The sequence below is a fragment of the Cydia pomonella genome, chromosome 16 (genome assembly GCF_033807575.1).
Source record: "Cydia pomonella isolate Wapato2018A chromosome 16, ilCydPomo1, whole genome shotgun sequence".
In the NCBI taxonomy this organism is placed as follows: domain Eukaryota; kingdom Metazoa; phylum Arthropoda; class Insecta; order Lepidoptera; family Tortricidae; genus Cydia; species Cydia pomonella.
In genome coordinates this window covers 8,176,871-8,200,379 of record NC_084718.1, presented here as the reverse complement: position 1 = coordinate 8,200,379, position 23,509 = coordinate 8,176,871, and the positions used below count along the sequence as shown (strand labels likewise).

Sequence of the window (23,509 nt, the reverse complement as noted above, 5' to 3'; positions counted from 1 at the left end):
AAAAACGTATTATTATTGAACACACAACTGCGATTTGAGCTGTTGAAAGACGTCCTTCTCGATTATCATCGGTAAGATTAATATGAAGGGATTGAATTTATAAAACCTACTACAAACAGTCGCACGAGAAGTATGCTACATTAAAAAAATATATTAAATAACGATTAAATACGTCTAATTCGCTTAGCGTGAGCTGCCTCGGGACTGTACAATTGTACATTTATATTAGTCATATACGAGTCACACGGCGCTCGTTTTAGTACTAGCAGTAACTGGCTAAACTATCTCAAACACGTTCGTAAATAGCCTACCTAAGCACGATCGTTATCATTTATCTGAATCACTTAATTTAGTTAGTTTAGTATCGGTTAATACAAGGAAATAAACTTGTGTCTATTGGATAGGATTTGATCATAAATAATATAAATATTGAGAGCTTAAGTATTCCACGTAATCGTTTAAAAGCGATGATTTCAGGGTCACGTACAATCTCGTTCAAAGTTATTTTCAACATTAAATAGATACAGCGACACGAACCATTAATTGTTTCCCGAATTAAGATCCAAAGACGAGCACTTCGCCATAAATCACTTAGTTACTTACTATTAAAATAAACCGTCCTAGTCTGCAAAAGCAAACGAAAACTTTAGAAAAATCACGTATTGCTCAGACAAATAGAGGATGTAAGTTCAGTGCAAAGTGTGTTGTACAATGGCAATCTATCTCCTCTCCCCGAGGAGTTGCCCGGTCTCGACAACTCCTCCCGATATAACCGACTGGAGAGGAATATGGCATTTTTCTACGAGTACATGTACAACTAAAATGTAGCCACTGCTGAGATTTTATTGCTGTTCATCACACTTTGCTAGAATAGATTACTGTTAGTGCTCGAGTTGGTTTTATGTGGGCTGTTTACGTTGCAAAATTGTTGTAGCTGCATCACACTGTTTACTGGTTTTAAGTGTTATTCCATGTTTTATAAAGCTTACACTGCAATATTTTCATCTGTTGTTTAACGAGTCAACTTTGCATAAATATTCTTATATGTAGTGTCTAGGTCGCTTGTTGACCTTTAAATCGTAGAATATAACCTAAAAAAGAAGAGTCATCAGTGTTTTGGAATGTTGATTTATAAACGACGTCTCAGATATTAATGTTATCCTAATCCTATTAATGGTTTCAGCTTCATTACCAAAGTATCAGAAATTGCGTTTGATATTAAAATATCCATAAAGAATTGGGTAGATAATTCGTAGACCTACATTGAGCTCGACAGCCGAGCCGCTTGCGAGAACAATCTTTCAAGTTCGGAGCGGGTAATCGCTTGGAAAATTTAATATTTCGTAATTTTGATGCCTTTATTTTGCCCTTATTGCGAGTTATCAAATCAGAGAGCGCTGAAAGTGGAAGAGCTTTGCTTATTAATTTTCCAGACCATGCTGTTTACAGCAGAGATTGAATAAAAAAAAAGAATCTTCAGCTTTTGCCTTTTCTTCCCACCCATAGCGTAAAACTGAGATGCACTCGCTGTAGTCAATGAAAAGCGGTGTTATACTATATACTTATAGAACGCAATCTTGCAGAATGCACACCAATCCAGTTTATTTGTAAGGTCTTGACAATATGAATAGATGTTAAGGATCTTGAGGCGATAACTTCACTGGCTCTCTTGAGCGTCGACTCGCCTGCGCTCAGCGAGCAAAGTGAATACGAAGCTTGTGTTTAAATATATACTCTTGCTTCATGGTTCCATTAGCGCACCTAAAGGAGCGGCGGCACGTCCCGTTTCCATGAACCGGCAACGTTTTATCTGGCCGAGTTCAGTGTACGGCTGCGAACATGTGGCGAGCCGGGAGGGCCACTCGCGCCCTCGATGACACTTTGACACACTTTGATCACCCAAACATCACAAGTGCCTTTCAACGTACCTTCTGGGTAAACATTGTCAATATCCTCATACTTGCATCAGTTTATATTGATAGTATTGTTAAATATAACATAACACAATCAAAGCAATAATGTCTTGGGATTTTGTCGTAGGTAAATTGAAGTTTTATTTTATATTCAAATAAAATCAACCTTTAATTTAGCCAGACTTTACTTCGTTTTTATTTGTGTTAAAAAGAACACCATATTAGTAATATACATATTGTGATTTGTTAAAACGAAAGAAAAAGTATACATAATACAGGTATCAACATATAGAATAATCGAATGTATATGTTTATACACTACGACAATTTGAACACTATATTTAGAATAACCACCACCATTTCCATTGCAAAAATAAATTTGATGTTTTAATGTAACATAAAATACGTTATAGATGAATTTAAACATCGAGGGCTGGTGCCATTTACGTAGCATTTGACGACGTTTCTGGCAGACTAGTGATGTAACCGTATTTTTACGAGTAGGGACAAGTGAGGTACAAGTCGAGAAAAGAACACCAAATAGAGAAATAAAAAATGAACCATTTAATATATGATACACAATTAATATTTGTTCTAAATTGAACAAAAACATTTATCCTCCCTTATCTTAAGGTCCAGAAAATTTAAAACTAAATCCTCTGAAGGCGAGTTGGCTACGGATTATCTGTTGTGCTTTTTGCATTTTAAATGTTTGTTTATATTATGTGTTAAAAACATCGCAACGGTTGCATTTTGTCTAATCACCTTGTAGCAGGAGTTCTCGATGTTTTTTTTAATGATTTCCTCTCTTTTGATCATTATTGAATTAATGACAATGACATTCATAAAATTGACAATTGACGTTTTTTAAATAGCGATCAAACCTGCTTTTTCACAGATATGTTACAACTATGTAGGTTGAAACCCAATAGATATTCATTAGTTATTTTATCTTATCTGAAACGGCAATTGAAAAACATGTCTCATCACTAGTGCTACCTTAATGCCACGAGCCCTCGATGTTTATAGATGATAATGATATACTCATAAAAGTCATAAAATATTCATAAAGTATTAACATCCACATACCGGTCTTAATTTATAAAAAATATATCATAATAGGTACCATAAAAAAAAAAACAAGTTGTTTGTATTGAAAGATGAGATGACGGGTGACAGAAAGATATGGAAGGAAAAGACATGCTGCGCCGACCCCAAATGAATGGGATAAGGGCAAGCGAATGATGATGATGATGTATAATTTTATTTTGTCATGTAATTTACCTTATCATTAAATCTCATTATTTATTTAATCTTTATTGCACATAAGAAAACACACTGAACAATAGGCGAACTTAATGCCGTAAGGCATTCTCTACCAGCCAACCTTTAGGCAAAGCAGATAAGTTGTAGGCGGTGCAAAAACATAGGTATAGGTGATACAATTGATACATGTACGAACACAAACCTCTCCTCTCCTACCACCTCTACCTACCTCTCTAGTTGCTTATTGCTTGATTTAAGATTTAAGAAATGAAGTACCCATGTAACTATAATAAGGATCATTCCAGCTACTATAACGATTGATATCTTCCGCGACCAATGCGTCTGCGACTAACAATTAAGAGGGACTTACGCAGAACTGCAATTTTAACACGTTTTAATCAAGGACAAATGCCATGGATGCACACAGAAACTGGACTATATTTATCTATATTCGCTTAAATGCAGCCTTTATGACAATACGATCGCACTCTACATTGTTGGTGATATTATCTTAGAATAGCCTTCAAAACTACATAGCGTATGCATGATGCTCTTTATGCACCTATTTGTGAGTACGTTTCGTAAAGCATTGGCTGGCTGGCTGACAGTTTTTACGCCTTTGCTATATCCACAAACATTCTTTAATGGCCCAAGAAGCTTGGCGGGCTTTATACAACACTGCACTGTATTTCGTGGCTGGTGTTGCAAAATTTCTCGATAAATTTCTTCCTTTGAAAGTTTTAATATATGTCTTTGTGGTCTTATGAATAGTTACAACGTTAATATATTATTTTAGGAAATTGTTCAACTACTCTCCTGCTTGCTTCGTAAATCGAATCGAATTTATCAAACCACATGCCACTTTTGTCCAATTTTATTTCTCAGTGAATCCTTAGACGTGACCAAACGATACCGAAAACGTATTCATTGCGGTGAACCATTTGATTTAGAGCACTATAATATGTGCTATATTGGTGTAAAATTTTCGATTCCATGCCGGACCGCATGTCAAATTTATTGACCGCAACAAGGGATAACGTTTAAAATTTGGCTAGACTTAGTTAATGCCACTAAAACGTTGCCTGGGAAAGTTCGGAATGTTTTCACGGATGTTACGTTTCGCTCAGTAATTGAATGGGGTCGGGTGAAATCAGATTTATTTCCTCCGCATTGAACTAAGGCCCAACAACTATACAAACTAAACAAAGTTAAGCAAATTCAAAAGTTTTTAGTTCTTCGCCAGTGACCCTGGCAACTCCCTCATAACGACTAGTCGAGGTTTAGTCACTATTTGAATTAAATATAGCCTTGTAAATGCTAATTCACATTTAAGGCAAATACTTAGACGGTGTAACCGTTTCTAATGGTTTCTTAATTTTTCCAAGCCTAGATTAGATTAAAGCCAGTTAGGTACAAGGTAGTTTTGACGAAAATTTATTGGGATGTAGTTAGATTAGGGAGGTCCTGTGAAATGAGAATAATATAACCATCGTAGCATCAGATTTAATTCGTGGAGCTAGTAGGCGGCAGTCGTTGGGCACTTCCGCGTTCGTCAGCCTCGGCAGCATGGCACACGCCGACAAGGCCGTGCGAACCTCTTTGTCTTTATGCCGATGTGGGCACGCCTAAAAAATCCAACTCGCGGTTATTCACATGCCACATCTTGTGAGCGACCGCATAAATTGACCGAACACGTGGCACACCAGTCTATCTAACCTCGTACAAAACTAAGTCTTAGTATTAATACCGACTGTTAAAAGTTATCGTAGACTAATTATTTTGGTAGCATTTTACTGCCTACACTTTTATTACAACGTATATTTTCAGCAGACGCGGTAACAACCGTGGCTCACGAACATTTCTTAATTAATAAAATTGGCTCCCCCAAAACCGAGAAAGTAATTGAGCCTACTCGAAATAGGTCGGTACAACTTATTTAAAAGGAAAATTAAGTAAATCAATTCGCGGCGATTACCTTCATCAGCCGCTTTAATAGTTGCTCACTCTTCCGTAAATTGGGTAACTATATAGTTGCAGCATCTCAACAGCAGACTGCAAGCGGTTGCGAAGAAATGCTCTCTGAGCAAACCGGACATTAAACGACGTTTTGCAATAGACTATCGTGACAATGTTAGCTCGTTATATTGGTAGTTTCTCGCTGCTTATTTCCCTAGTTTCTTGAACATAAATTGTAGTTAGCTTATTGTCGTAAAACTTTACAAGTCAGAGTGTGGCTCTCAATTGTTTTTAATAGCAGCATCGTACTTGACTGAATTATCCCCCGACTGACTAAATAAGAGAGGATAGGTTTGTTTTACAAGCGTAGTAATGTGTATTGTATGTTTACGTACAATACACATTGCTACTATGTACATATTATAGTGACTACATAGAAACTTAATATTTTTTACAAGAGAACGCAACGCGTTCTACTTTATAGTAGGAAGAGGACCTATGTGTGTCTAGCCGCGGAAACGTTACGTAACAAGATCATTGTTTCGTTCTTACCTTGCCTGCGGCCATGCGATAATAACATCACCGACCTTTGTTTGCGGCGAATACGACGTGTAACATGGATCATGAGCGTCGTAAAATTAACACTACCCGAATAACGTGCCTGCAGCTCGCGTGGCAAAATATTTTGCTACTGGAATTTACATCTAAATTCTTCCAGGTTTAAAAGGAGACTGATATCTTTTTCCTTTCCGACAACTTGTCTTTACTAGGTAACGAATTTATATCACATATATGTATACCACAAGTTCGTACAAGACTATTAAGAGCGCTTTGTTTGATGTACGTGTTGTGTCCAAAACTAATTGGAATGACACTTTACTTGTTATAGAGATCATTAGGCTCTCCGAAAGTTTTTCATCTTTAGCTTTGAGCTAAATAGTATTGATTTGATGTAAACTCGTTTTAATATACCCATCATAACCACATATCACATTTCAAATTTTTTCTCACACAATAAACGGGCAATCGAATTCCACCAGTAACTAGTTTTAGCAATCACGTGTCAGAATCTAGATTTATTTATGATTGATTAACTCGGATCGTTCGTATGACGGAAGCGACCAGACTCCATTAACGCGCAGACCGCAATAATATTGCAGTCATTTACCAATTGCCTTCTGTGAGCCAAAATAGACAGTGGCTGTGGTCGGACTGATAGTATGCCCGGCTGTGCGATATTATTGACATCGGCAACAGTCTAATAGTTGAATGCAAGTAATATTTAAACGGTTTCTTCGTGACCCTTTTTGAAAATTGTAAAAAGGTTCCGGCTATCTTATTTTTCAATTACGTTTTTTTTTGTTCCTTTTAACACACAACCGCATGGGAAACTTATTTGGCTATTTATTTATGCAGTCAGTGCCAACAGTTTCTATTTTTTCAACAAAAGGTATAAAAAGTACAGGCAACCCCATTTTTCTCGAAATATTTCTAAGGATTAATTTCATTCCTTTATTCCACATGGGAAAAGTATGGTAAAAGAATATCACAAAAAAGCGACATAGCGTTTGAGGACGCGCACGTTGTTGGTAGGTACTTTTGTGTTGATTTTGTTTGCGAAAGGGTTCCGGAAACAATATTTGCTTACTTTAAATATCGGCAACAACTGTTAGCACAACTCCGTACTAGTGGGCTTCGTAAATCGTAAACGATTATAATGTCCAAAAGATGACAGTGGCGACAATTTATTTAAGTATATAAAATAGTCTCGTAATATATTATTGAAACTGACAGACAACACATTGCCTAAACAGATCAAGGTTTTTGAAAATTCAACCCATAAGGGAAAATAGAGTTCAAAGTTTTAACGACTTCTACATGGACGAAATAATTCATATTCATATATTTTATTGCGTCCATGTTCATTTGTACATAGGATGGTATTAAAACATAACATAGTCGGTACATGACACCCTGTTAGGGCATGGCAATAATCTTAATACTAGTGGTGACTATTTACAAATAATAAACTAAACTAAACTTGTCATTACATAATTTTAGAATACATTGTAAATTCATTATAATAATAGACATCTTAATTAATTTATTTGTATAATTAATTATCATAAAAGCTTAATAATAGTCAATAATAAAATGAAAAAAAGATAAAAAATATAATTTAAAATTAAATGAAATAATTGTGATGTTCTTTTGATTTTAGTTTTGCAAAGTGTCATCATTCAAATATTCTTCAATGGTATAATAACATTTTTCTTGGAGCAGTTTATTTAAATTACTTTTAAATACTTTGTCATTTGTTTCCTGTAAAAGTTGTTGGGGTAGCTTGTTTGCTATGGTTGCGCATCTACAATAGGGGCCGTTTCTGTACATAGCTAATCCTGAAATTGGTAAATGGTACTGGATTTTGTTTCGTCTGTTTGAGGTGATTTTTTGTAAGGGGAATAAGTTTATATTATTCCTGACAAACATCGCCGCTTCCATAATGTATATACATGCTAACGTTAGAATTTTATGCCTTATAAAGTGAGGACGGCAGCTATTAGGTATTCGCGTGTTGGTAAGGATGCGTATACATTGTTTCTGTGAATCGAAAAGTTGGTGTACCTCTGTGCTGGCGCCCCACAGTATTATACCGTATCTAAGCCAGGAATTCGCGTACGCGTAATATGCTGACAGAGCCGTTTCAAAGTTTGTATTTATTTTAAGTACACTAAGAGCGTATATAAATCGGGACAGCTTTCTGTTAATTTTTTGGATATGGGATTTCCAATTTAGATTTGAATCTATATTTATTCCTAGTAAATTAAATTCCGTTCAATCAAGATCTTAGGAAGCGCTGGGTGGCCTAGCGGTAAAAGCGTCCGGCTTGCAATCCGGAAGTCGCGGGTTCAAACCCCGGCTTGTACCAATTAGTTTTTCGGAACTTATGTACGAAATATCATTTGATATTTACCAGTCTGTCTTCGGTGAAGGAAAACATGGTGAGGAAACCGGACTAATCCCAACAAGGCCTAGTTTACCCTCTAGTTTGGAAGTACAGATGGCAGTCGCTTTCGTAAAAACTAGTGCCTACGCCCTATCTTGGGATTAGTTGTCAAGCGGACCCCAGGCTCCCATGAGCCGTGGCAAAATGCCGGGACATCGCGAGGAAGAAGAAGGAGAGTTTCATATTATTTGTTCGTAGAAAGCCATTTGCCTCCAACTGCTAAAGTGGAACTCGCTCCTGTCATATGCCCGGACAAATACGAAAGCAACTTAATGAGGTGACTGAACCAGTGAGCTACATCCATGGACCTATCCTGTCGTCACTTCTTGTCTGTTTGCACAAATAATACTTCCGAGGAACAATTTCCACCAATACAGGGCATTAAAAGTTTTCCTTATAGTCAGTCTATCACTATAATTTAGTATCTAGTTGTAGGTTAGCCGGACGCGGCACGCCCCCCGTAGTGCGTTGAACCGCGGTTATATTTAACTACGGCAACACGTGTGCGCTGACAGTGGTAATACTATGCAGCAACCAAGCTGGAGAGCTTGGAGACTGTTTTAAATCACAAAATACGATATTGAGATACCATCATACCACAAAAACAACCTAAGAAGTGGTTCAGAAAAAAAGTAGCAGCACATTACATTTTAATTAGTGATCATTTTTAAGTAGCGCATTTTTGTACTATATCTGTACATACTATTCCATACAATTAAATACGATCGTATTTAAAATAAAAGGGTGAATTGACGTGTTCGCCTTTTATATTACATGTCGCAGACTTTTTGAACAGCGTCTTCCGAGAGAATTTATGAGGTTTATCTCATAAATATAGTTTTTATTTAAGTTTGATAAGCTACTTAATACATTATTAAATTGTCGCATGTTCGATATTTCACTTTTTTGATTTGACATCACTTTGAGGTCTACATGGAATTTCCATTTTTGTGTATTTGCGATTTTTACAGAAATGTGTCTCCCATAGAAAAACCTCTGTCAGAGGTTAGATTGGAGAGACTTCCTGACTACCGAAGATGAACTCCAGTTTATTGGTATAATTTACTCAGAAGATGATATTCCTAAAAGCATACAACTAGTTATGAACATTTAAATTCAAGTGTGGCATTGTGGAAAATGGCAGGTGAAGATTGTCAAATTGTGTTGTACATAAGGTTAGAAAGTACATTGCAATAAAAATGTGAAAATTCAAACAATCTGATATTTCTCAATATGACACTATTGTTATTATATAGTACTATATTTTATCTACAGATTACTGAAAAAAATAAACTGCTTCATAATTAGTAAAAAATAAAAAAATATACTAGATAATTCACTGCCACTTTTTACTGAACCACTCCTTATGTAATATGCTGTAATTTACATTTTCTCGTAATGTACAATTTTGCACTAGGGTCTCGAAGGGGAAGCAAGAACAAATACCGTGTTTAATAATAAACAGACGTATATTCATTCTATGAGTAACAATTTCCACACAAATCCTCAGCAAAATACAAAAAAAGTTTAACACCTTATAAAACTACGTTGAACTCGCTAGTTGACCGATGTAACAGCGCCATGTACCGGGACATTGGGTAAACCAATATGTGTTAAAATTACAAGTATATTTTATTAAATTGAACAACGATAGTTACTGTATATTTTCACTTAATTTTTTATTTATTGTATATTTATACATAACCAAACAAGACGGGATATTTACAAATTTGATAATACTTACTTAAATACTTTTTAACAAGAAAAGTAACGCATGCCTATACGTCATCTTATGCCCAGCGCGAGATTTGTTCTACAGTGAGTATTTGCAAACGCATTTGTCTTTTATAAATCAATATGTAAATATGTATGAATATGAATTCAACCAACAAATTTATGAATGCCCTTAAGTTTGGTACGAGTTTAAACGTAACAAAGACAAGGACTGTCTGCAAATAGTTTAGGTTTCATTGATAGGGAACTCTGTTATTATGCATTTGTACGGCTCAAGACGCAGCCGTTCGATTCAGTACCTGAAGATTCACAATAGCGTTCAGTAACCCCGCGCCCACCCACTCCGTCATTGTGTCGTTGGGGGAACACTCCTCTATTGTCACTTCCTGAGGCCTATTTTGCGACGCCAGCAATGTGCACAGTCTACACTCTACAGCATCAAACGTTAGTGAGAGAGTTGACAGTGAAATTGTTTTCAAGTATTCATAAATTTGTATTACATGTGTCTGGTTCGTGTCGAACAAAATTGCAACTGCATAAGTTATGATAATTATTGTCAAGTCATAACATTAGCAATTTTTTTATAACAAATTAATTTCAGTAGAGTTCACTAGACTTACCTTTTATACTGTTTTTATGGAGCTCACGATATTTCGACGCAGTTACATGCATCTTGTTCACGGGTTTATATCCCGGTCAATTTAAGTCTAGTGAAACTAACCGTGAATTCAGTAGAGTTTACCCGTACACCATTAAATAGATATGCCCATTTTAGGTTTAGGGTTACTTTTTGTGTACTTTTGTTTCTTTATCATCGTTTGTCTCATACCAGACGTCTAAATGAAGTCTAATTTAAACTTATTTGTACCTATTAAAATTGTACGACAATAACAATAAACATTTTGTGCTACAAAAGCATCAAAATGAAAAGCAGTAATGCCTGCGAATAGACGCTGTGGTGATTTAATAAGTGTTCCTTTGTCACAAATTTGGAACGGAAAACTAATATCAGACACAGTTTCATCGTTTCCCTCTTATTGCGATGTAAATTTAATTTCGTTGTTGAGTTTAAAACTACATTGGCTTGTATCATATTTGTTGTCCACAAAGGGGAAACATTATATAGGCCGGACAACCTAATAGGATTTTCGTTTACGAGCCCCAGGTAAGCGCTTCACAAACACGCAGCTATGGTCAGGCACTGTGGTAACGTCCATAACTACTCTATATTCGATATTTCGCTGCATTAATAGTTCGAAACGTCGCTTCGAGCTAGGACGTAGGCGTTTTATATGACGCGTTTGTAATATAAAACTTTTACAAGATGTTTACCTCTAAGGGGGAGGGGGGAGGAGGGGTACGAATAACATCTTTGTGTCCCGGCTTATCTCGCCTGCACGTGGTCCTCCTGCTGATTAACGGAAGAGATAGCAACAGAGAAGGAAAACTTGAATCAAACCCGGCTCGGTGCCAGCCGTTATGCACCTGCAGCCGATCCGACTCCGCGCGTATTGACTTGTCTTTCCCGCGGATCTAGTTGGTGAGGTCGAGAGAGAGTCACAGGTCTTGGGCAACTCTGTGTCTCTTCGTTTGTGTCCCAGGCGATGCAGTGTCTGTGGAGAGCTCACTTCACCCACCATGGCTTTGCCGCGTGGAAAACAACATGGGGAGTGGCAGTGTCTCGTGTTTGCCGCTCCCGTATTGGTTTACACAGCGATGAAAAACGTTGTCGCCCTACCTGACTCTGCTTGTGTAGTCTGTAATAGACTTGAAGGCCAATGATTGACATCTAAGGGATAATGTAATCTGGCACTCCGTATTTGGGTACAGTAAAAAAATTTCACAAAATGTCAATGTTCGAATATAGTGTTTTTATGAAATTGTAACTTATCTAAATATGTTTTTCTTTTTTCAGGTAAGCACCTTGCAACGATGCTGTGGCCCAGACACTGTGGTAGTATCTGTAACCACTCAGTATACGATACTTAGCTGCATTAATAGATCAATTACGTCAGGCGTAGGCTTTGTATGACGTGTTCATAGTTCGAACTCGTGCGACGCTAGGAAACTTAAAATTAGCGCTCTTTTCAATCCATTCAATTGTTTTATTTTATTTTACAGCTTTCTTCATCATCTGTTTCCTCGTCCAGTTCAAAGCCACAAATATATTTTCCTCCTGACACCAGAATATTGATTTAGGTTAGCGTCCCCGTACACCGGGACATGTCCCCGTTTGAAGCTTGGTGTTCTAGTGTCCCCGACATGAAGCAAATTTTCCCCGTCAATGCTCAGCATTTTGCAAGGGTTGCTGCCTTACGTCCCCGTTTAAAGCTTGGGGTCCCGGTGATACAGGAGCAAAATTGTACCTCCCCCTATCGATAGGTTTAAACAAATGCAGTAAACACAAATGTCCCGGTCGACGTCCCTACTTATGACAACTAATTTAGGTCTACATGTGGCTCCCGAATGGATCGTACTAGGACGAAGTAAGATATATTCGCATCTTGAATTAAACCTATACAAACGCATAGATTCCAGCTTGAAGGAAGAACAGTCGAAGATCGGAACCTGGAATCAAAATGGAAGTTTTCGAATAGACGCAACGGTAGCTAAAATTTCCTCTTAACAACGCCCGACGTTGGCTTTCTATAACACGTCGTAGTTCGGCTAACTTTTGCAAGACTCTCCAGCTTTAACAGACAGCATAGACGAGGATTAGAATCACTCTCAATACATGTTGGCACGCTTCCCAACTTCTATATTCTTTGCTGCTTAAAGCCCATGTGTGTTGTGTTTTGGACTGACACTACTTATTTCACCTAAAAGTGAATTAATCGATGAGGTTCGCACAAAGCACATAAAAACAAAACACTGCTGATAAAATTTCCGCGCTTTTCAACGAAATTAAAACATTAACTTTTTGAGCATGCAGAGAATGTCGAAGCGACTAGGCGGTGAACTGTGTGCGCAATTTAATTAATTACGGACTATTGGGGTTATATATGTGGAACGTACTCATTGCCGCGTATGTTGCAGCCTCTAATAGAAACGTTTAATGCGTATTGACACATCAATAATGGTTTGTTTTATAAAAAATAATAAGGTATTGTTTGTACGTTATTTAACAATATCATCAACGAATGTTCGCCTGTCCTTTGCTGTAATAAATGTAATTTATGATTGTCCTATTTATCGATTTTGAAGTGTCTTTACAGTTTTATTGACAACGAAATTTCCATGTTACGTACTTCATAAATATCAATAGACGATAATATTAATATTAATGATCATATATTACTTAATTATTATTTCATGAGAACATTTGCGATTGCACACCGACATTTTTAATAAAATTTACATAAAAATAAATAGTTTGGGTAAAATTATCCCGTCATTAATTGGCCGGGTGCACGATGGCAGCGCCGCCTAGCGTTGGCAACTGGGTAGGCGCTCAAGTATAATGAGCGCAACAAAATAAATATTATCTCCTTCAGAATAGTACATTACGATACAAGTGCGAAAAATAGGAAATTCGAAACGAGTGGCGATAAATTAAAACACGACCGAAGGGAGTGTTTTAAATCGACACGAGTTGCGAATTACCTATTCGCACATGTATCGTACAACGTTTTACAGTACATATGGCCCTTTAAATGTTCGACACAGTAACATAATATGCTACTTCTCGCACTAGTGCTATAAAGTAGCCCCATATGTACTGTAAACGTTTTTTATAATGCAGTTTAATGCGCAAAATCTATTCGTTTCTAAGGTTAAACACATTTGGGATTTAGCTGTACTGAAAATAGTAAGAATTATTTGTGTATTTAATACTATTATGTCAATATTGTTCGTTGATCTTTCGTTACAAATTATAGAAAAAAAATTTGTTGTGTTTTGATAGCATACCTTCTGATGTTCTTTTATTACGTATGATGTTTTCAAATATAAAAACGTCCTTTTTATGGATTTTACACAGCAACATACACCTACAGTACGATTATGTCATCTCGTTCGTCATCGTTCTCGGCCATACGCTTGACTTGACAGACGACAGACAGAATGAAGATGAGGAGATAATTGATAATTTCATAAAAGATTCACGTTGAAAATAACACTTGCACAGTCTGTGCTATCAAAATCGCTGCCAACTTAGCTTGCTCAAGTCTATGCGTCTGGCTCTACGCGCCAAAAGTATTCTTTTGACGGCCTTTCAATAACTGATATTATAACTATTATTACAATCACCTAATGGTTAGCATACTATTACTGTACTGTATTATACATACTATTGTATTAAAAAGCAAGCATTAATTCTGTGTTAACATTAGCTAGATAAAATGTTTAGCCGTTACATTTATTTTTTTATTCTCGTAAGACTAAACATATTAACATTATTTTAAACATATTTCGATTCAATTTATATAAAATCTGTATGAAATGCTAAATGTAACTAACGTATTTAATTTGTTAATGATTAATATTATATTCACGTAAATAGCTATGCAAATACCAGATTATAAGTATGTGATCTTTTTTTATAAGTTAAGAATGGGTATAGTAAGTTATCCTTAAAAGAAAGATATATACCATCGCGGACTTTTTTGTAGACCAATCAACGAGAGACAATCCCACCTTTGTGTTGTTATATCTTAAACGGATTAGGCAGCGTTTTCGAATAAAGCTCTTAGACAGCGTGATTTTTTCCGTCATATTTAGCAAACATCGTCATATTTCAACCAATTTACACAAAATCTTAACAAATTATACACCTAAACCTTCCCCAAGAATCACTCTATTGATAGTTGAAAACCACATGAAAATCCGTTCAGAAGTTTTTGAGTTTATCGCGAACATACTAACTGAGAAGTACCCATACCCAACTTTGGCCACATCAAGCGCTGCGATCGTTTTTATTTTCCCGCCAAGCCGTCTGCACCCGGCCAATAGGTGAGGCTTATGGACGTCGAAAATCCAAAGTTCTCAAATGGAACCTAATTTCTGGTAGTGACTAAATAACATTTTAATATCACCTACATTCGGCTGCGACATAGGTTTGATATGTAGCAAAATTGTATACATTTATTTACCAATGTGCTGAACTTGCATACAGAAACGCATTAGAATTAGAACCAGGCACCTTACGCCGCATGCCTAATTGCCCAATACCACGAAACGAGCGTCGGTTAATTTTATTGCCAATTAAGTACACTATTTACTTATTCAAATTATTACCAATAAAAAATCCCATTTATAATAGATTTTATTTTTATTACCTAACTGTGCTACTGCCGACTTGGACACATTAATAAATGTTACTAGGTTACTACAGAGCCAGACACATATTTACACAATTAATCGGATAAAGACGCACATTAACTTTCGACAAAAGAACCTTGTAAAGAACATTTCCATTACTTTCCTTCGAATAGAACTCTATTTACCAATGAATCGACGAGTCTATTTAATTGGACTCGAAAGGAAAGTTTATCGCTTGTAATATCAATGGAGCTTTTTCATTCATGTTGCTAATAAAGCCGTAAGTTTCCAATTGAGTTTAGTTAAACCTTTTCGGTGAGTTATTTTTAACATTTCATATGTTTGCTAGTGCAAGTTGTCAACCTTGGGAAAAAATTATTATACTTTTTTTATAATTAGTATTTACTCAAGATATAAGAAGAAGTAAGTACTTAGGATTAAATAGGCAATTAGCTACCTATTTAATCGTAAGTACTTTCATCTGATTTAGTTAGCATTATGATTTAGCATCCTTTTTTATTTAATATCAGAAAATAAACACTTGTTCTAAAATTTATATTTATATCAAAAACATCTATAACCACTTTCCTAACTTAAATTAGAAAAACTTCTTCCATAAACTTGTCGATTGAACGAAAATTGTCTCTGGAAGGTGCCAGTAGGTACTAATAGAAATACAAGGCGAGTAGGACTGGTTTTTGTTAAGCTTTTTTCTTCTAAGCTACCGCTTGGAGACCAAACTGCTTTCCTGCATCGATAAAAACACTACAAAACTCGTCGTGTCTAGGTACTTAGCAAACTAAATTACCAAGACGTGGTATTTAGTAGAGTAATCCCATCTAAGCCAAGAAAGCTCATTCTATTTTCTTGGGATCGGGTAAAAGAATTACAAGGGTTTAAGGCTCAAGTAAGGTATACTTGATACAGGTGTATCGGACTAAATAGTTAGTGGTATCCGAATTGCGATTAGCCGAAGATAGCGAAACAACTATCGATTCCAACATTTCCAACATTTAAAATATCGGCAATACGTCAGCCCTGTACCTACTGCACTGCACTTCGCGTGACTAGATGTTGGTACTACCACCGCCTCTACTTAATGAGTATATTTTTTTTATGTTGTCAAATTTTTTAAAGTAATTCAGTGACAAGTTTTCTATAAATTTGTTTCTTTCATAAATGTGTTGTTTTGAATATCTATTAAAGACATGCCAGCGACAGGAACTACCTAAACACGCAATATGTACAATTATACATGTACGGCGATATTTCCCAGCAGTCGTAAATAAAGTTGTTTCATATATCATTTTTGTTACTCTCTGTATTACAACTTTAGTAAAGGCATTGTCATTTGAGTCTTTTCATACATATATAGCATTGAAACTATCAAGCTCTCTAAAGTATTTTCAACTTAGTTGAAAAGCTTGCATTGCAAAAAGTGGGACCACGAATTTAGTGAGCGCGTGGTGCGAACTCGGCGCAGCGGCGGCCGGTCGCAGATATTGATCGTTCTGCGCGCGCATCGTCTGACCAAGTGTACACAGAAGGTCGGCGGAGCGTTTCGGCGTGCAACGACCAAGGGAACACTCGTCCTACCCGGAGAGCCATTGACTGACAAGATCCTTAACAAGTTTTTGTAATATCTTGGACGTCAAGGACCTGCTTTTATATTTTTCTCTCACAGCGCTACGACACCTGGCGTTTCTGCTCGGTTGCCCGTTATAACTTAAACAAGATAACGAGCCCGTGAACGCTTGAAAAGTTTCTCTCTGTGCTCTTCGTACGAGAAATTCCTTGTATGCGATACCTACTTAAAGCAGTCATATGGAAAGTAAACATTACTCATTACAGATATATTATCTAAACTGTTCGTAATGTCGTTTTCGCTAGCTAGAGTACAACTTTATTGTAGCGGAGCCGGAGCGTTAATCATAGGTCGCATAGCGATCAGCTGTGGCTGTGGTCGCCCTCCCGGCCCTTGCCCCTTATCTGCCGTCCTCCCCGGTGATTAATCGCCCCCTGAATCTTAGATCCTCGCCGCCAACTGATGGAGAAAGCCTCTGCTCAATTCATCTTGCTATTCGTTTGAATGCCTCTAACAATAAACCTCCATGGGGCTCTTCTACGTTCTTGTAGAATCTACAACTTCTACAAGCGACTTCTAACGTTTACTACGTCCAGTACCTAATTGTAAATTTCAAAGCGATTGAAATTTAAATGAGAATGGTGGTAGTGAAATTTTTGATGGTGTCATTTACATAAATACCTTTTCAACAATGTTATCTCTAATTTTAATTCTACTCAGATACTTCAACTAGGTACAAACTAGCTTCAGCTCAAATAATATAACATTTAATTATCTTAGGGATTATATTTAATATGAAGCATCTAATTAACTTGATGAAATGGATGTCTCGTGAATTGTAATGAATTTTTGGGATTGAATTTGCTTTATGAAAAGTTTGATTTAAAAGCTAATGTTATGGGCGTACCCGGCGTCGACGCGCCGAGTCCCGGATAGGCCATTAATTTTCACGCGTTTTATTTCGAGGAAAAATATCACGTCGGAAGCGAACCGACCAATTCATGGCAGTTAATTGATGTCACGACAATGACCGCGTTATGAACCTATCAATGGTAATAAAGAGCGTTATGTTCGATTGCGGTTACGTCCAACGCGACTGCATAATTTATTTATACTTCACTAACGTGTTTCATTGTACCTATTTGCCTGCTATGCAATTAATATGCAACTGATTGAAGCGATTTCAAGGATCGATATGCGCGTACATTAGGTGCACAAGTAAATATAGGCTACATTGCCACATATTAAAAGCAAAAAATGTGATATTGTGCATTGAAAACAAATTCCACAGAAAAAAAACCGTTATAGCTCTTATTCATAAAATTTTACATGGTCGTCAAACGTCCACTGTCATGTGTTAGCGTAGTAGGGTAACCTTGCCCGCTCGCTGCATAATTCTTGATTCACGACTCGTCTCGCGCGTTGTGGACATTTCGCAACATGACCCCCAATATCAAACGTGTGGAAGGATATCCCCTTACTTCTTAAACATTAAATTTTAATATCCACATCACCCATTACATAATCAAGATGCAATTAAGACCTTGTGTTAAATGCTAGCACATTAAGGGGTGTACCGAAATAAAACTGTAAACTTCAAATGAAAAAAAAACTGATGCGATTGAGAACAAATCAAGGTTTTTAGAATAACTACAATGAAAAGCTACTTTTAATTTAGATAAAAAAAATATTACATTTTTTAACAGTTTTTTTTATTATACTTTTTTCTGTAAGAGTATAGGCAGCTTTTTCCTATCACATTCAGTGGCAGCTTTTTACGGACCCGTTTTTCATATTTGCCCATCAGCCCATCACCTGCTGGAATTGTTAATGTTTATTGGCTGTTTCGTTCTTCTCTTTTAATACACTTTTGATTTGAGCCCAATAATAGTTGAGAGAACGGCTCTCCAGGACGTTTGGTGATGTTGCTCTGCTCTTCGATAATTACCAAATGCGATTTTTGTACGAAAAAAATTGTATGATTTTCAACTTGGCCTAGAATTAAATAACGCAAATTTTCTATTACTTTAGCTATCCTAACCTTTGAACGAAGAACTGTACTGACTTTCGTCGTAGTTCGTTCCACTTTAACCGCATATGTACCCCAGTTTTTTCGATAAATATGACAGGCATGTTTCGTTTTGCAAATTCTGTAATCTTTCTGACGGGCCTTGGGTCATTTGTTCCTATAGGTCTGCCGCTTCAAGGCCTCCATTCAAAAGACAACATACTAAATTGGTTATTTATCATAAAATGCACGAAACTTCGAAGTCATTTTACGTGTTTCGAAATCAAGCATATAGGATGTTACATATTTTCTTGCTATTTGGAAAAGAACAAGTTTCAGTGATCTCTTCTATTTACCGGTGTAACGCTGCTAAGCGTAAAATCAGAATTATTTATATTGGAATGTATAATATAATAATGAAACTTATTATCGCGCTAAGAAAGTCGTAGTCTTCTTGGATAGAAACAAAATTACAGCCGTTTGAAATGTCTACAGTTTTTTATCGGTACAGGCCTTACATTTCAACTGCAAGGCTTGCAATTAACTTTTACTGTGACTGCTTTATTATTTTAATATTATGTCAATGTCTGTAATACATATGACTATTATTCAAATGTAATCCTGAAGTTGAAAAGAAAGAAAATTGAAACTTTTGGATTAATATGAGTTGGTTCCTGTTTTCCCGAAGTACATTAGGTGCACCCGTGTTTTGTCATGCAGTACAATATCGGTTTTATTGGCATGTCGCTCACGGAATATTGCTCATATCTTATCTCCAGCATAAAACTTCCTTGCCGTGACATCCCGCGCTGCCAAATAGTATTCTGTTTCTGATGCATTTATTCAGCAAAGTTGATGAGATGCATTTAGTCTCTTGTCGCTTTGATCTTCACGACCGAATACTATGGTTGATTTCCATTTATCCTTAATATATTGTTTTTATTTTAACAATAAGCACGATCGATGAATATAACATGTATAATTAGTGAAATAATCAATTTAGTAAATCATTTTATTTAATAAAAAATAGCTTTAAAGACCTTGAATTTCTTTCGGACTGGGATTTACCTTCGTATTCTTTATTATACTTAAGCACTTCGAGGACATACTTCCGTTAGGTACATAGGCAGGCATGACACAAGGTGGTTGTTATGTTTCGTATAACAGCCTACCTGCCATATTAAGTTCCTTTAATAGGACGACTACCTCAATTATAGGTTCGTATAATTGGGCATTAAGCTACATACGAGTATACTCACAAACGCAAAACAGGATGTGTTTGTGCCAAATTTGCCAATCAACTAACTCCCCATCAATTTCATTCCAATCTAACATTTCTCCGTTTTTATGTGTAATATATTCCAACCGTATGATCAAGACGTATACCCCTTTCAGAGAACGGTAAAATGGGAAAGTAACGCTTGGAAACTCGGAGATTGGAACGTTATGTTAGAGAGAACGTGACGATAACTGTGACACCTGTCTCCAGGCCGGTGAATAACGGCCTTGAACATCACGAATGCATTGAAAAACGCATTATCGCTTTTATGCCATATCCGTGCCGAGTGTCGGTATTCCAACAGTATGCAGCATAGCGAAGGAGAAATTCGCATTTGATCATAACAAGTGAAGCTTATGCTACGTTTAATCGTAGGTACATTGCTGAACGAGCAAGCCTACATACCGTAAAAGCTTGCATCATAGAGATCATGGTTATTTTAGTACATTTATGTTCGTCTACTTAATATAGTAGGTACAGTCGGCATCAAATAAATAGTGATAGCCAAAGTGGCAGAACATACTGTTTTTACCTACGATATATTTGTCCACTTTGACCATCACTATCTATTTGATGCTGACTGTGCCTACATGCCGAAATTGGCTCAACGCGAACACGTACAAGTGCTTTACCTAACCAAACTTTCTGATATTATACTAAAGTATTTGATGTTGTGGGAGTCACGAAATAATAATCTTTAGTATATTCATGTTTTATCTAATAAGCATAAGAAAAGGCTGACTTTAAAATGTAAAATCCAACTCTCCTATCTTAAAATGCAAATTTGGACATTGTTGTCGTCGGGATCCGCGACCCTTTATGCAAGTAGCGAACGGGGTGTTAGACAAACCTCGATGACACAATTACTGAATGTTAATGAATTACACTGTCTTCTATATTGGAACAGCGGTTTAAATTCCCAATTTAATTAACCATCAGAATTGGAAATCACACCAAATAACGTTAAGGGTTAAGTTAAATAACGTCATTGCGAGTATTACATCCTCAGCGCTACTTAAAGTTTGAAATGTACAAGTTCTTCTACATAAAATTTTTTCGCAATACGAACTCTAATCCCCAGTTAACCTCATTTTGAAGATGTTTTTGAGATGAATAATAGACTGTGTGAAAATCCAGAAGGCAATTTGGGCTTTAAGCTATTTGTTTAAATATGATAAGGTTATAACGGCGGGAAAGCATGGAAAATCTGTGTACGAGTAGTACACTTTTTTTAAAACGTGAAGGAGGAGAAACATGTGTACAATAGAGCTGGTTCTGTTAGGAGATCCCGTTTATTTTATTTATTTCATCTTTATTGCACAATACATGAAGGTACAAATGACAGACTTATTGCCTTAAGGCATTCTCTACCAGTCAACCAATGGGTTAAACCTGAAAGATTAAGTAGGTGCAGTGTCTTTTAAAGTAAATGAATTAGTGAGCATCATATACGGAAAACATAATCGATGCTACAAAAATCTAACGGAGCAAGTCGCGTGGGGGAAATGGACCGAGAGCTTGCTCCGGCGCTCCGATATCGTCGTCTGTCCCAGTTGGTTTCGGCGCGCGCAGCGTGCACGCGGCTTGATTACATTCCTACAACTCGGCAATAATGTGCATATTGTGGACCGTGACTTATTGAGTACAGTACAGTGATGTCTTTAGTGCCGTTAATGGAACGTTTTATTGCAGGATTGGTCTTCACGCTCTAAGGTTTACCATTTTTGTGTTGTTATTATTGCATATAAGGACTTTTTTTTTCTTCCTGTAATATGTATTGCCTAAAGTTTAACCTGTGATTGCGTTATATAAATCAATAAAATCTTTTAAAATGAAAATCCACATTAAAATCGAAATGCCTATTAGTTTTAATACATTGTTATTTTTACATAACTGTAAGTTTCGTGATTGCTCATCCCTTTATTAGATACAATGCATTCATAACTATGCAAGTCGTAGTCAAGATCATCCACGTCAATTCAAGAAGATTTATAAGGAAACGATCGTTGGTATCGACTACACGGCAGATCAAGATGTGATCTAATGGCAGCCTTGACGTGTTTACATTGCCTTGGAAAATGTCATACATAATCATTAAAACACTCAATGGTCTAACAACTATTTCCTATTTGTTTACCCCCGACGGCGATGTTTCGTTCAGTAAAAATATTTAAGGGTAAGAGGACAAGAAGTAAGGATGATGATTACATTACATCCATCCTACCTACATAAAAGTTAATTAAGCCTTCTGTTTTCAAACCATATGGTAAATCGATAGTAGTTCAAGAGTTAAATTAAACGAATCCTATTCTGTTACAATGGCGAAAACAAAGCTAAAGCGAATGTACAGTCATAGTTGACCCCCTACAAAAATGTATATGCAGGGAAGGGGGGGGGGGGGGGGGGTCAGTTAACGCTGCAGCTGACTGTATATATATCATTTATTACGTATGTATATTTATTTAACGAACGACTTGCAAGTGTATTTCGTTGATATAAGACTCCCTATTCGGGTGGCATGTTATCATACTCGGACAGCTATAACAATTAGATCGACGAACACTGGGATATCACTGACCTCTGAGTCAAGTTATATGTACTAAATGGCGAGGAACAATAATATCGGTAAGGAAAATAAGGTTTTATCGTTTGTTAAAACGTTAGCATCATGTTTGACTTGACCCCAGTCTAACAATGACGGCAATATCGCGTTCTATCGGCGAAACTTATCTTTCGCGTGTCTATTTATATTCAATTACCTTGAATATTTTAGTGAGCGAATGTTCAAGACTCCCATATGTTATTGACATTTTGGCAAATAGTCACCCTATCCTCTCGCCTCTCACTTGTCTGTCCTTGCGATTATGTGAAGTACGAACTTCGTTCATTATTCATTGTATGCAATACCTATGAATGAACGTCGCGGCATAAACATTTATTTTACGCTTAAACATAATTTAAACGAAGTCTTGCACACGTATGAAGGTTCAAGTTGTTCGGTACAGAAGTGAGCGTAGCTCTTAGTGCAAAGACGAAAACATTCGTGTTAGCAGTCGCTAACTAAAAGTGGTAAGCCTTGGTATAATCGAGCAGGGTAGACATATGTGCGGTCATTTAGAAACGGCCGATCGTTGGGTTAGCAAATATATTATTCATCTTAGAATTGTAGTACCTACGGTTGGACACAAGTTCTGTCATCAATTAGAATATTTTATATCGTAGCCATCATTGGTGATTGGATCGTAACATTATGTATTTGGTTAATAAACCGTTTGATGGAACGGAAGAAACCTGCTACTGGTATCTTCATTAGTAAAACACGTCGATGAAATAACAAATAAGGAAGGCAGTGTTCACGACATGAAGATGTTCCAGGTAACGAGAGCACGTGCCACGCCTTGACAAGGAACAAATACCAGAGTGCGTCCCGGGCATTCGAAAGATTATTTAAGGCATTCTTGGTATTATATTTTTCACATATCCAACTTACCCCAAAAAATCT

At 36.6% G+C, this 23,509-nt stretch overlaps 1 protein-coding gene across 3 annotated transcripts in view; it reads left to right on the top strand.

The window, feature by feature from the left end:
• The window catches only part of LOC133526330 (protein gustavus), a 91,813-nt gene that overhangs the window by 20,716 nt on the left and 47,588 nt on the right, over window positions 1-23,509 (top strand). Inside the window, exon 1 of one of the 3 annotated variants that reach the window (XM_061862892.1) lies at window positions 21,455-21,720. The exons of the other annotated variants lie outside the window; for them this stretch is intronic. The gene's annotated coding sequence lies outside the window, so the exon portion shown is untranslated. Of the gene's footprint in view, window positions 1-21,454; window positions 21,721-23,509 lie in introns of those variants that run through there. 3 annotated transcript variants of the gene reach the window in all.